This window comes from Gobio gobio, assembly GCF_949357685.1.
Source record: "Gobio gobio genome assembly, chromosome: 7".
NCBI classification, from domain to species: Eukaryota; Metazoa; Chordata; class Actinopteri; order Cypriniformes; family Gobionidae; genus Gobio; species Gobio gobio.
In genome coordinates this window covers 10,093,403-10,108,277 of record NC_137103.1, presented here as the reverse complement: position 1 = coordinate 10,108,277, position 14,875 = coordinate 10,093,403, and positions in this window count along the sequence as shown.

Sequence of the window (14,875 nt, the reverse complement as noted above, 5' to 3'; positions counted from 1 at the left end):
ATATAAGCATTTTTGAGTTTGACTACAAACACATCGCTAAACACAGCTATTCAGCACAGTTCAAAACATAATAATAATTAATAACTTCTGAACATTAACTCTCAGACATTATTCACCCTTTTCTCATGGTTTCTCAAAAGAATTCATAAAAGTATAGAATATAATATCATATTTCTAATAGGGGCTCATTGTAACGCAGTGTTATAACACACCCCATCTGCACAACTGGATTTAACTCCGGCTCGTGTCTTCTGCTGTTAGATCAGCATTAAAGAACATCTCAACTCTTAAACAACAGATATAAGACAACAATAATATCAGATTTGTCTTATTTTAAGTAAACACAAAAATCAGAGATGAAAACTAAACTTAAGTAAGAAATTTACTTTTGCTATGGTTAAATACATGTTTAGTAATATCTTCCAGAGATTTTTTTAATTTTGGCGCTATTTTTTCTCTTAATAATGTTGATATGGCAAATAGTTAATACACTAAGTTTCGTCATTCTGGCATGTGTGGAAAGGGTTAAAATATGCGTGTTACAACTAGCCCCGCGTTAGGCTGTGCCCCGCGCTCCCCTAAATTTGTTCACAAAATATGGTTAAGTAGGCACACACACACATACACACCCACACACACACACCCTAAACCTACCCTTCACACACACACACACACACACACACACACACACACACACACACACACACACACACACACACACACACACACACACACACACACACACGCTCTCTCACACACACACACGCACGCACGCACACACACACACACACACACACACACACACACACACACACACACACACACACACACACACACACACACACACACACACACACACACACACACACACACACACACACACACACACACGTTTACTTAGCTATCTTAAATGGGGACATTTCATAGACTTCTATTGTTTACAAATAATTGTACATTTTATAACCTAACCCTAAACCTACTCGTCATTGAAAACTTTCTGCATTTTTACATTAAAAAAAAAATCAACTTAAATTACTTTATTTTGATACCAGTTTTACAAATGAGGACGTCCCCCAAAGGGAGGTTTTTGGAGATTTTGTCAGGTTCTGGGTCAGTTTTTGTCAAATTTGTTCCCAAAATATGGTTAAGTAGGTACACGCACACACACACACACACACACACACACACACATGCACGCACACGCGCGCACACACACACACACACACACACACACACACACACACGCACACATACGTCTGTTTCGCTATCTTTGTGTGGACTCTCCATAGATGTAATGGTTTTTATACTGTACACACTGTATATTCTCTCCTCTTACACTAACCCTACACCTTCTCATCACACACACGCACATGCACACACACCCTACTCCTAAACCTACGCATTACACACACACACACACACACACACACACACACACACACACACACACACACACACACACACACACACACACACACACACACACACACACACACACACACACACACACACACACACACACACTCACGCACACCTCACCCCTAAACCTACTCATCACACACACACACACACACACACACACACACACACACCCTACTCCTAAACCTACCCATCACACACACACACACACACACACACACACACACACACACACACACACACACACACACACACACACACACACACACACACACACACACACACACACACACACAACTACAAAACCTACCCATCACACACACACACACACACACATCACACCAAATTACAAGCATTTTTACATTTTCAAAAAAAACCTCACTTAGTGTGACTTACAAGCTGTTTTCCTCATGAGGACCAAAACATTTCCCCACAAGGACAATGATTCCAGATATTGCCATCTTTGTGGGGACATTTTGTTCTCATAATGTGTTTACCAGGACCACACACACACACACACACACACACACACACACACACACACACACACACACACACACACACACACACACACACACACACACACACACACACACACACACACACACACACACACACACACACACACACACACACACATAAATAGTCCCATTAGCTGCATTATAATAGTGAAACGTTATGCAGGAGACCTGTTGCGAATCTGTTTATACTTGAGCATGTAGCAAAATACCTCTGTAATTATCCTCCAAAACAACACTTTTGCATTATGATACGCATATCTGGCATAAAAAAAAAAAACATTCACTGCACATGCACAGTGAACACGTATCCATTTTTACCTCAGGACAAAAACAACTGAAGAATAAAAGGAAACAAAATGTATGGGACTGTTTTTACAGTGATCCCTCCAACCAGCAATCCTGACATACAAAATACAGCATGTAAAAGACCCTGACGGGATCCAAACCACACACACACATTCAGGAGCCCGTTTCTTTGCACAGCCTGTGAGCCGTAAACAGCTTATGAAAGTCAAATGGAAATGTGGCATAATCTGACAAGTGGAGTCTGTGCTTCAAAAACAGCACTAACAATCCACACACACACACAAACACACAGGTACACACGCACACGCATGCACACTTCTAAACTGTTAGTTGTGCCACAGGGTGTGTGTAATTTACCTTTTCAGGGGCTTCAGTTAAGAATATAACATAAAATGACTCACAGGACCCGCGGTATAGGTTTAATTAACCGTGTGTTTAGTAGCCTCTTCATCTGGATCTGCTTGTAGGAGGTGTAGTGAGAGGAAAGGAGAGATCTGCTCTTTATTTGCTTCAGCTGTATCATCAACACAGTTTAGCGTCCTGCTGAGATACTTAAGACCCAACCGTCTCACCATACTGTCACTGATTACAGGACAGAACCTCCTCTCAGTACCGCCGGGACACTTCTTATCGGATCTTCTCTACGTCCACAGGATCCAGCATCTATAAAAAAAACATTCAGACAGACTTTTTTTCCAGATTATATCATATTTTTCAGTCAAAAATACCTTTTACTTTATTTCTTGTATTGAATAATTATGGTCACACTTTATATTAGGTGTCTGGCTAATATTACAACTGTAATATATATGTATATTGCTGTTGAGGTGATGGGGTAAGGTTAGGGCAGGTTTGGTGGGGTTAGTAGTTTAAGGGTTAACAGGGAAGAGAAGGTCAACAGTGGCATTATAGATGTAATTGCAGAAATTAATTACATGCAGGTATTTTTAAAATATAATGTAAAAACATGCATGTAGACAATAAATTGCATTGCATCAAATTATTAAATTAAATGTTAGTCCATAGCAGTTAAAGACACTTAAGATAGCATGTGACCTGTTACTACTTTTTTTTTTTGATAACAGTTAAGCCGCATTTCCACCGCAGGAACTTTCCCCAGGAACTAGGGACTTTGGGGTGGTACTCACTGTTTCGACCGCAGGAACCAGGGTCTAAATTAAAGGAATAGTTCACCCGAAAATGAAAATTAGCCCATAATTTACTCACCCTCAAGTCATCCTAGGTGTATATGACATTCTTCTTTCAGACGAATAAAATCTGAGTTATATTACAAAAGTCCAGGCTAATCCAAGCATTAGAATTGGATTTAGAGTCCATAAAAAGTGCATCTGTCCGTCATATAACTGCTCCACACGGCTCTGGGGTGTTAATAAAGGCCTTCTGAAGCGAATCGATGTGTTTTTTGTAAGAAAAATATCCATATTTAAAACTTTATAAAGTAAACTTTCGGCCGACCGCCTTCCGTGGAAAAGTGTTGAAAGTGAAACTGCGTACGTGACGAGCGGACCTGGTCACATTAGTTTTTCTATCGGCGGGAACTTTCACATTTTTTTTCCATATATTGAACACGGAAGGCGGTCAGCCGAAAGTTTACTTTATAAAGTTTTAAATATGGATATTTTTCTTACACAAACGCATCGATTCGCTTCAGAAGGCCTTTATTAAAGGGTTAGTTCACCCAAAAATGAAAATTCTGTCATTAATTCCTCACCCTCATGTCGTTCGACACCCGTAAGACCTCCGTTCATATTCGGAACACAAATGAAGATATTAGTGTAAAGCTGATGGCTGAGAAAGGCTTCAGTTAGGCCTCCATTGGCATTCAGTACATTTACACTCACAAGACCCAGAAAAGGCACTTAAAACGTCGTTACAAAGTCCATCTCACCACAGTGACTCTACAATAATCTTACGATGCGACGACAATAGTTTTTGTGCGCAAAAAAAAATCAAAATAACACCTTTATCCAGCTTGTTCTTGTCTTCCGTGTGTGCCTCCACGACGCATGCGCGAGAATATGACGTAGCGCCGGGGTTCGGGAATCCATGAAATGCACACTTTAACCCCATTTTGAGAACTACGCCGAGACCTAAAGCACGATCAATGTAGAATCCAACAGCTTAGACACACGCGTCTTCCTCTGCTTGTAAACAAATCACTTCTGGGTCATGTGTCCGAACGCCGGATCTACGTCATATTCTCACGCATGCGTCGTGGAGGCACACACGGAAGACAAGAACAAGTTGGATAAAGGTGTTATTTTGATTTTTTTTGCGCACAAAAACTATTGTCGTCGCATCGTAAGATTATTGTAGAGTCACTGTGGTGAGATGGACTTTGTAACGATGTTTTGAGAGCCTTTTATCGGTCTTGGGAGTATTAATGTACTGAATGCCAATGGAGGCCTATCTGAAGCCTTTCTCTGCCATCAGCTTTCAACAAAAATATCTTCATTTGTGTTCCGAATATGAACAGAGGTCTTACGGGTCTCGAACGACATGAGGGTGAGTAATTAATGACAGAATTTTCATTTTTGGGTGAACTAACCCTTTAACACCCCAGAGCCGTGTGGAGCAGTTATATGACGGACAGATGCTCTTTTTATGGACTTCAAAAACAGAGCAACTATTAATCAAATTCTAATGCTTGGATTAGCCTGGACTTTTGTAATATAACACCGATTTTATTCGTCTGAAAGAAGAATGTCATATACACCTCGGATGACTTGAGGGTGAGTAAATTATGGGCTAATTTTCATTTTTGGGTGAACTATCCCTTTAAGTTCCGGGTAAATATTTCCCCCTCCAAACGGCCCTGCTCGCGAGGTACTACTTTTTCAAAGTTCAGGAACTTTTGGAGGTGGGATTTGTGCGCTGAACATGCTGATTTGTTGAACTCACGCAGCATTTTATTTCAACTAGCATTTTTAAAAGTCTTTTGCGAGGTTCGTTCTGCGTTCAGTAAATATCAGTCTCGCTCTTTCTGTCTGATGGCGCGCGTTCGTCTCAGCAATCGCACGGTCAATGTCCGTAATAGCTGATAATAACATACATTGTCTTATTTTAAATATAGTTTTACGAGCTTTAGTATCAGTGCTCGTCTCTTTTCTGCAGTTTTGTTAAACTTTAGTAAACCAATACATAACCAGCAAAAGCAGCGCTGCTTGAATCTCCTCCACTTGTTATTGTTGCAGACAGTGTCGCACAAAAATGATTCCTGTCCGTCGCTGGGACTGGGTGGAGCAGTCGCGCGCAATCCTACATCACCGGACTAATTTGCCTAATCTTCACGATACTTTAGACCGCAGTGGAAACGCAGACAGCAGCAGGTCTCGTGAAAAAATGTTCCTGTAAAAAAGTTCCTGGTACAAATTGTTCCGGGTAATTTAGGTGGAAACGGGGCTTAACACTACTTTACATTTTTTATAAACGGAGTGTCTATTCACACCAAGTGCAAATAGCGTTCACACTAGCTCCGCCTAAAAATCCCTGTTTGGGCCTAAACAAGATAAAACAATGACATACATATTGTAATGTCTTCAGTGGTGTAAGAGTGTAAGGCTTGTGGATCAAGGTTTTGACACTATCGACCCGGGTTCAAATCCGCCTTTTGCAGAGCTCGCTCTTCTCTCTTTTCCCATCACAAATCACATCGGAAAGGCCTTTACTTTCAATAAAAATTAAGAAAATGTTGTACAAGTGGAAATAAAGTGCCTAACGAAATGTTTAATAATAATAAAAGCATTTATTGGGGAGGGTTAGGGGTCGGTGTAGGGAAGGCTTTTATTGTCCCATTAAGGCGGCATCCATTTAATAATTTTAATAAATATAATAATTTACACCCTATGCTATTATTGCATCCTGTTAATGTACAACAACACTGAGGTGCAAATAGTGTATCTGCCAAAATAAAGTATGAATAGCATGTATTACTATTGCAAAGAACTGCTGCTTTTATATGGTGTAAATAGAATATATCACTATTTTCACTAGTATGTTATTTTCACTTAGTGTAAATATAATCTAGTTTCTATTTACATTTGCTCTTCTTACTGTGTTGTAACAGTATCAAAATCCATTTATTGTAATGCTAAAAATCACAGTTACTTCTGACTGAAAAAAGAAAACGATGAAAACAAATCATAAGTCAGAAAAATAAGTTAGTATGCAGAATAGTAGTATAATTGATTCTTATTATACACTTGTGAACATAGCCACACCAATTAGGTCTCAAACACATGGAGAAAGCTTTCAGTCAGCATTTGTAAATATCATCTATCGCTTATAAAATATGTTATTTTCACTTAGTGTGAATAGCCGCTGCCTTTAATAAATCATTAAATTAACTTTTTTCAAAAACCAACATGAACATAAATACGGTTTGAAGAACTTTGCATTTTGAACTAGATTATAAATAATTTTTTCTTTTTCATTATCTTGAACAGCCTTATTTATCATTGACCTAATTATATATTATTTTGATAATTGTCCAGTGGTGTGGTAACAATAAACGGTTACACTTTATTTTAAGGTGTCATTGTTATAGAGTAACTATATTTATTACTGAGTAATAATAATTAACTACATGTACTTACTATAGGATTAGGGTTTGGTTGAGGGTTAGTTACATGTAATTATGCGTCATTTAGTTATTACTATGGTAAGTACATGTAACATATGTGACGGACACTGTAAAATAAAGTGTTACCTAATAAACTTAAAAACAAGGTAGCTAGAACACACAGTGTGTTCAATGGCACAAACACACACACACACACACACACACACACGGCATATCCTACTCTTCTTCAATGGCATATCCTCCTCTTCTTCATTATTCATTAACATTGTTTCACTAGTGTGTGCAGGACACTATAGTTCATTTATTTAGGTGATGATAGCTAAATAAAGTCAACTGTGACATATTACACCCAAATATTCTTCCTACAGTCACTACCAGTAAATGATTCAGACACTTTGAGCTGAGCATGTTTTGCTGAAGTGTTTTTTCTTGAATTGCTAATGTGACCTTTGACACCACAGACTGAACAAAATGAAGCATTGCTTGGTCATTGGTTGAGCTAAATTGGTATTGTGTTCTTAAATGGAACAGCTGACAGCTGATTGGTTGATTGTAATCCATTGCATCCCTTTCTATCAAAGTTATCTGATATTATCAAGATGAATTTGTTCTGACAGTTTAACTCTGATTCCTTGTCATATTTTATTACCATTTTCTAAACTATAGCGAATAAACTGTGAGACTGTGAGAAAATGTTGAGGGTGTCTGAATAAATTTAGCTTTGACTGTATAAGCCAATAATAAAGGTATTACGGGCAATATATCCTTGTGGAGACCTTTCGTCCTCATAACATATAGGGAATACCAGGTACACACACACACACACACGGCATATCCTCCTCTTCTTCAGCGGCTCTTGCTGTACACCCTCTTACACACATCCACGAGTGTGTTTCGGCAGGGACATTGGTATGGTGTCATCAGCAGTGCTGTAGTTATGCCTATGTGACATACATAGGGTGTGTGTGTGAGGGTCTTTCCTCGTGTAACACACTGTGCAAAGGGCAGAGCGTCTGTAGGGCAGGTCGCAGATCTGACAGTGGGTGAGATGTTATACGCACCCGCTCATCACTTCACCAGATTTCATTCTTCTTGATTTGATTTTTATGGACGTCTTTCTAGAAATAAATGAACTTTCAGAATTTTGTAACGCGCAACTTATAGCTTAACCGGCTCTTATCGTGTTTGAACCCATCAGTAATAATTTACAACAAACAGCCAGACTGAGAAAAGAGGAACCAAGAGGAAGACAGTAAAACATGTTACGCCAGGATGACAGAGCGTCCCATGAGGCCGTGCGATGGGTGACCAGGGTTCTGAGGCGTGTGTGTGTGTGTGTGTGTGTGTGTGTGTGGGGTTCTCCGGGACGAGTTTGTCAGTGTCCGGGGTCACTCAAAGCGTGACCTCTTACTTCTGTCTGCACTGGGAAAAAAGACAAACATCATCCAACTGCTGAGTACCGCAAAAAATGACAAACTTCTCTCACACTCACATACTGTCTGACCACATCCTTGTGTTCATTTGAGAGAGAGAAAAATATGAAATTAATGAACAGAAATTATCTATTTTTGTTAATATGATGTACTTATGAGGGATTATGTAGTCAGATGACAAATTGCATCACCCTGAAGGGGTTTATTTTGCAATAATATTTTGCTGACGGTGCATTAAAGGCACAATACGTAAGATTTTTGGATTAAAATATCTAACAACCACTAGAACAATGTAATATATTTTGTTGACTTGTGTACTTATCCCAAATGTTTCCAAGAATGTTTAAATCCAGAGAAATAAGCGATTTTAACCAGGACACGGACCCTCGATTTCCATTTTATTTTGTAGAAACCATGGAAACACCAAAGACTCTTTAATATATATTGTGTTTTATTAGACAGGTGAGCAACTGTTTGGATCATTCATCAATAGAAAACGTATCATTACAGCTCAACACAGTTACAGTGCGTTCACACCAGACGCGAGTGAAGCGCTAAGCGCGCGTGATTTACATAAGTCAATTCAAAGATGTGAATAGACATTATGCGGCATAATTCGTGCGAAAGAGGCGGTGCGAGTTATGCGGCACGAATTGAGCGTTTCGGAAATTTGGCACGCATAACGCGTGGTTCACGCATATCACTCGAGTTGGAAAAATCTGAACTTTGGCGGATATTCGCGCCATGTTAACCAATCAGGAGCAGTGTTGGGAATAACGGCGTTACAGATAAACGGCGTTACTAACGGAATTATTTTTTTCAGTAACGAGTAATCAAACGAATTACTGTTTCTCCCGTTACAACGCCGTTAGCGTTACTGAGGGAAAAAAATGCGGCGTTAGTCGCGTTACTATAATTGAGCTCACTGAAGCGCTTTTCATCCGAACAGGCTCTCTGTCAGTCGGACCTGCAATGTGTGTGTGTGTGTGTGTGTGTGTGCGCGTGTGCGCGCGCACCAGCCATGCGTGTTGGGGGTGGGTGCGGTGGTACACATAACTGATGATGATTGGTGGGTGGGAGACAAGGTTGAAGTTGATAGGTTGAGTTCACACCTATTTTTTTTCACGGTCTATGGTTCACACACACACACACACACACACACACACACACACACACACACACACACACACACACACACACACACACACATTCAGCGATAGTCCAACGACTTCAAAGGTAGCTTTCGCAAATTGGAAGTATAAGCGCTACTTTTCCCTCGTTGAGGTGAAAGGTAAGAATATTTAAGTAACGTGCAACTTATGCCCAGGAAGAAAGAGTCTCTCCACGCCGGTGGCAAGTGATTCTGAAGCGCCTCACATCATCATATGCCACAAAATTAGTGGCTAAAAACCCAGGTGATAGCGTGAGCTCCACTACCACAGGAAAGTATAGTACTGATAATATTTACACAATATTTACACTATAGTAGGCCTACTGATAATATTTACAATAATGCATTGAATTTGATAGGTGTCTCTCACATTGCCCCACAGCAACATTACAATAGTGCACATTAATGTACAATGTTTTATAATAATAATTTATTCTATTTAGTGTCCAATTCATTCATTTAACATATCTAATATTGGGGGCATCCAAATTATTTGACATATTTGAACATTTGAAAGAAAAAAAAAGTAACGCAGTAATTACTTTCCCTGGTAATTAGTTACTTTTATAATGATGTAACTCAGTTACTAACTCAGTTACTATTTGTAAGAAGTAACTAGTAACTATAACTAATTACTTTTTTAAAGTAACGTGCCCAACACTGATCAGGAGCTTTCTCAAGTAGTGACGTGATTACGAGCAGAGGCAGAAATATGAACAACAATGGAGGACAAAATCATTGTTGCTGTATGTGGCTACCCGGAGCTGTACGATACATCTTCATATTATTATAGAAACAGGAATAATAAGGATCTTGCTTGGAAGTCAGGAGAATGACAAAGGATGGTAGCCTGACAAGCCAGACCCACATGAAGAGGTTGGGTCTGGGAACTCACCATTGGCAGGGCTCAATCCGAGGGGCGGGATAAACAGTTGTCTTTCAAATTCCCTCTGCACTCAATAGGATAGCGCTACAACCAACCAGAGCAACGAAGAAGGTGAAGTGGAGCTAGTTGATAGATTAAACTTCAAAACTCCGAACACATCTTCCTTTCTTAAGAAGGACTTCTTTGTTCTTTTCTCAAAGAAAAGCTTCACTCCAAGTCTCCAAAGCCGATTCGAAAGACCGCTGTTCGCCAGCTACTTTGTTTACAACTCTGCCGTCATTATGTTAAGCCCCGCCCACCGACTCTATACACGATGTGATTGGCCTGACTAGAGTTTGGTTTTTCCAGCTCGCAAGCCAACGGAGAGTTGCTAGACTAGGTTGCGTTTAGATTTCTAGCCTAAATGGATGCTGTATTTCATCTGTAAGTTGGTGCACAGCAATGTTTCTCCAAGGTTTTAGTGTAGTATATGTACCCCTCCTGTTCAGACCGCCCCACTCCAAGTGAGAATGAGCGTCACCTGCGAGGCACACCGGTCTCGAGTCCTCTCATGAGGGAGCCCGGAGGCATATAAGATGAGCGACACGAGTGAAGGACGAGAGAGGACCAGGCCTGGATTTTAAGTTGCTTTTTATTTACGTTTTGTTATGTGTGTGCGCGGCAGTCGTCCGTGAGGGGCTGCCGCTTTTACTTTCACTTTGTTTATTTATTTGATTAAAGTTATTGTTGAATGTTCGCCGGTTCCCGCCTCCTTCTTCCCACACGAACAAACTCCGTTACAGTGCATTTTAAGACATTTGAAGGCCAAAAAAAAGAGAAATAGCTTTAAAACTAAGTCAGTGGACAGTAAATTATTTGTCAATTCCTGCTCTCTCCTCATCTCCAGCACTCTTTCTTTTTCTCTCATTCTACTTATCTTGCCCTCTCTTCCCCTCCTAAAGCAGTCAACAAAACATAGGGTCAATTTATATTTAGTATACATATATAAAACATTTTAATTAATTCACAATATGTACACATTCATTATTAATCGTATGCATTATATGAAGAAAATGGATTTGTTAACGTTTCTTGTCCTCTCACATTGACAGTTTCTAATTATTACATTAAATCACGTAAATTATATACCTATTTTAAATTAAAAATGGCAAAATTAGACAAAGGCTTATTAGTTTGCCTGATAATTTTTATAGTTTAAAATTGGATTCCTAAAACAGCTGCCAAATATGAAATGTTTAGTTTAGCTACTTACATCTTATCTCACACTTTATGAGCGTTTACTGAAGTGTCACGCTGGAATCTGCGCTCAGCACCTTCATTGAACATAAAGCCTGCCTACTTTGTTTTGATTGGTCCTCTTAAATGTTGACGTTGACGAGTGGTGACAGACTGCAGGCAGCTCAGATGAGAAGATCTTGGTGCTGTGCAATATCTGCTGCATTAAAGTAATAGGCTATAGGCAATTATTTCACATTTATAGCCTACACATCGGAAAAATACAGTTGTCAGGATTCAAATTATTGGCCGTCATTGCTTAAAATAACACTTAAATCTTAAATTGAATCTACACTTAGTCTTAAATTCTGGACTTTTGGCAGTTAGGGGTGGTTCGTTCGAACCCCTGCCTACTCTCAAAAAAATTATTTATGATGCTTTTCACTTTATTTAAGCAATTCATCTTGATTTAACACCATTATATTAGGTTTCTGGTTCAAATGTAATTGATTCATGTTAAACTGACTTAAAACCGTTACTCTTTGACATAACTTAATGTTTTCATTTTGAAATAACATGTTTCAATCAAGTAACCCAAAGAAATAAGACTTTCACTTCCCATCATGCTTTGCAAAGGGGCTGAATTCGGAGACTAAATGTTTAAATAAAGTGTAATTTGATGCATTTTTAACAAGATGAGAAAATTGAGAGACTTTTTAAAGCTTAATGTTTTGTTATGTTGGTATTTAAAAGTGTGTGTTATGTTAGTGTTTTTGGAGGTTACCATTGGGTGAAGTGTAGAGCATGTGCTTTGGGTAAGGACCTACTTAATAATAATAAAAACTACTCTGGGCATGCCATGGATGTAACAAAACCATCTTCTGGCTAGCCAATAAAATCTTGTAAAAGGTTTTGTAAATGCTCTCAAAAGCTATTTTTTGAATTAATGTAATTAAATAATGGAAAGGATTTCCATGTGATTAAATTGCTTTCTTTCAGCATTAAGCACTTTTGTTAGGCTAACTTAAATAATTGAGTTGGTCCAAAACATTGCAAATGAGTTGGGCTGACACTATTAAATTAAGCTGTGCCTAACCATAGTACCTAACCAACCTGAATAAATTAAGTTGACCCAACGTAAGTACATTCAATTGGAATGACAGAATTGCATAATGCTGAAATAAAGCAAGTTAATCATGTGGAAATACTTTCCATGATTTTTTTATGTTCATTCAAAGAGTTATTTTTTTGAGTGTATGGGCATGATATAATATGATAAAACAGCGCTGCGTTACCACACAGACACATGAGCGGAAGAGCTCGTCTGTGGCATAATAAAAGCTCTGCCAAATCAAGGCGTCATCAAGCTACGCCTTTGTTTTGAATAAGCGACCGTTAGCGGCGAAAAAGTACATATTGTGGCTCTAACTCACTTTATTACACAGATACTTATTAACATACATACATACATACATACATACATACATACATACATAAAATCTTCAATTGAAATTAGAATCTGTATTTTAGTGTATTTTACGTATCATTATTTAGCCGCAGGGCTGCTCCACTTCTCCGATACTGCTGAGGAAAAATCCTGACCAGAAACACCCGAGCGTCTCTTTATGATGAGGCCGGCACACACTTACCTACGAAAAACTTTAAGAGAAAATATCAATCAGGAGGAAAGAATTACATTGACCTAAGCAGAGGGAGAGAGAGTGAAATGAAGCAGGATTTTCAGCATGGGCCGCTACATAACCTTCAGGAGGATTCTATTTTTCATTAGAGAGGTGTCAGACGCTCAGCTTTAATACCCTCATCCTGGCTGTGAGGAGAGACCTGCCCCAGTCTCAGCACATAATGAATAGAGCCCAACAGCCCAGTCACACTCAAATCAACACCGCTAGACTCACAACACATCCCCACGTCAACAGATCGCCGCACTTTAAAGGACTTCCTGCTTTTAGACACATTTATCTTATGCTGAATGTCCAATAACTGTTTAAACGTGCCATTTTCACGAGACCCTCGCATTGCAGTAAATAATCTATTATAATTACTTACAGAATACACTAAATGAAGCCACGACAAATGAATGTAAATGGTAATCAATGCAGGAATCTATTTAAAGGCACAGGATGTAAGTGTCGCCGCTAGAGGTCGCTTATTCAGAGCAGGGCGTAGCTTGATTATGCTGTGAATGAGTGTGGGATCATGGGAGATGTTGTCTTTACCTCCACAGCCGATGGAAAGCAATCCGACGGAATCGAGCAGAAATCATGTTTATGGATGAGCAAATGTATTGAAGTTTTATTGACGTTACAGTGATATGAAGCAGTAAGTAGTTTTTAATATGCATATATAATAAGCTGCCGCTCCTTTCGCTTTGTTGTTTATCTATATTTTACGATTAAAGTTTCTTCCCTCAACTTTGTTACGGTCGATTCATTCTAATCAAATAGCCGCAAGTGTTGAATTATTACTCAAACAGGTCACTTTATTTGATGATGGAGTGCTGTTTGACTTGGTCACTTAAAATACATTTGAGTGTGTGGAAATTTATGCTATAACAGTAGTGCTATGAGACACTTGTTGCATACTGCAGAAAGCTGCAATATTAGAATATCATATTCTAAATATCATAAAAGCTGCATGAGTTGTGTTGCTTAATGGCATGCAGTTCATTTTAAAATATTGTATGGTGTAGAAAATGCTGTATTACTGTTACTACAATTAAATCTCTTTCTGATTATGCTGTTAGCCACAATATAGCGTTGTCTCTGAGGCATGGCAAAATCTCGCAGTAAATCAAGAAAACAAGATATTCAAACAATAAGAATAACTGTGTTGAGCTGTATAACAATTAGTTTTCTGTCGATGAATGTCTCCAAACAATTGCTCCCCTGTCTAATAAAACACATCATTAAAGCGTCTTTGTTTCCAGGCGTAAAAACAGCTGATTTCTCTGGATTTAAACATTGTTGGGAACATTTTTTGCAAGTACACAAGTCAACAAAATATGTAACATTGTTCTAGTGTTTTGGGGATATTTTAAATGGATATTGTGCCTTTAATTAATTAATTGCATTCACTGGATGTGTGTTTCTTAGTGCAAGTTAAATCTTTGTTTCATCAGACCAGTGAATTTTGTTCCTCATGGTCTGAGAGTCCTTCAGGGGCCTTTTGGCAAACTCCAGGCGAGCTGTCATGTGCCGTCTGGCCACTCTACCACACAGGCCTGATTGGTGGAGAGCTGCAGAGATGGTTGTTCTTCTCCACAGAGAAACGCTGGAGCTCTGTCAGAGTGACCATCGGTTA